At 36.8% G+C, this 1,584-nt stretch overlaps 1 protein-coding gene across 1 annotated transcript in view; it reads left to right on the forward strand.

Moving 5' to 3' along the window:
- The first annotated feature begins 763 nt into the window (after positions 1–763).
- LOC112235741 (UDP-glucuronosyltransferase 2C1-like) overlaps positions 764–1,584 on the forward strand; it is a 3,478-nt gene continuing 2,657 nt past the window's right edge. The window contains exon 1 of the mRNA XM_042320983.1: positions 764–962. The gene's annotated coding sequence lies outside the window, so the exon portion shown is untranslated. The remainder of the gene's footprint in view (positions 963–1,584) is intronic.

The following is a 1,584-nucleotide window of genomic DNA, read 5'->3' on the forward strand; positions in this document are numbered from 1 at the left end:
TCTCCATCCTGAGCAGTATGACGGCCGCGTGGTCCCATGGTGTTTATACTTGCGTACTATTGATTATACAGATGAACGTGGTACCTTCAGGCGTTTGGAAATTGCTCCCAAGGATGAACCAGACTTGTGGAGGTCTACAATTTTTTCTGAGGTCTTGGCTGATTTCTTTTGATTTTCCCATAATGTCAAGCAAAGAGTCACTGAGTTTGAAGGTAGGCCTTGAAATACATCCACAGGTACTCCTCCAATTGACTCAAATTATGTCAATTAGCCTATCAGAAGCTTCTAAAGCCATGACATCATTTTCTGGAATTCTCCAAGCTGTTTACAGGCACAGTCAACTTAGTGTATGCCAACTTCTGACCCACTGGAATTGTGATACAGTGAATTATAAGTGAAATAATCTGTCTGTAAACAATTGTTGGAAAAATTAATTGTGTCATGCACAAAGTAGATGTCCTAACCGACTTGCCAAAACTATAGTTTGTTAACAAGACATTTGTGGAGTGGTTCGAGTTTTAATGACTCCAACCTAAGTGTATGTAAGCTTCCAACTTCAACTGTATGTACTGTATAAACCATCTGAGCCTTTACATTTGGATGTATGCCAAACCACTTTAGGGTTGTGAATGAACTAAATTGATTATTATTAGTGTATTCATTGATTGATCAAAATCTGTACCTTGGATTTCCCTTCATGAGGATGTGACATTGTATAGTGAAGGTGTCATGTGGTGTAGTAAATGATATACACTCATAAATCCGGCTGTGGGCTATAAATCTAAGTTATACGGTTTCATCCTTGGTGTAGGAAGGTGAAGGCTTTATTCAGACTTCTGTGTTTCTCTTTTGCCGATTGACATTGACTGTTCTACTGAGTGGACATTTGTGGAGACGATAACTATTCTGGATGTGGATTTATACATCTTTGCGACCAGGAAGTTGAAACACTGATTATCAAGGTAAATCTACAGTATTGATAAACTAGAAAGAGCAACAAGCTAATTACCTTGGTAAATGTATTCACCTTTTAGGCTACTGTACTACTACTGTGGTCAAATTATTAAAACTGCCTTGAAATAGTTCCATCTACTGTATAACTTACTGTACACACCAGTACCTACATATAGTGCCTTCACTTTTTCCACATTTTGTTGTGTTACAGCCTGAATTATTTAAATAGATTGTTTTTGTCACTGGCCTACACACAATACCCCATAATGTCAAAGTGGAATTATGTTTTTACATTTTTTCCAAATTAATTACAAATTAAAACCTGAAATGCCTTGAGTCAATACATATTCAACCCCTTTGTTATGGCAAGCCTAAATAAGTTCAGAAAATGTGGTTAACAAGTTACATAAGTTGCATGGACTCACTCTGTGTGCAATAATAGTGTTTAACAGGACTTTTTTATGACTAATCTTTGTACCTCACACATACAATTATCTGTAAGGTCTCTCAGTCGAGCAGTAAATTTCAAACACAGATTCAACGACAAAGACCAGGGAGGTTTTCCAATACCTCGTAAAGAAAGACACCTATTGGTTGATGGGTACAACTAAAAAAATCTGACATTGAATA

This window comes from Oncorhynchus tshawytscha, linkage group LG04, assembly GCF_018296145.1.
Source record: "Oncorhynchus tshawytscha isolate Ot180627B linkage group LG04, Otsh_v2.0, whole genome shotgun sequence".
Lineage (NCBI taxonomy): Eukaryota > Metazoa > Chordata > Actinopteri > Salmoniformes > Salmonidae > Oncorhynchus > Oncorhynchus tshawytscha.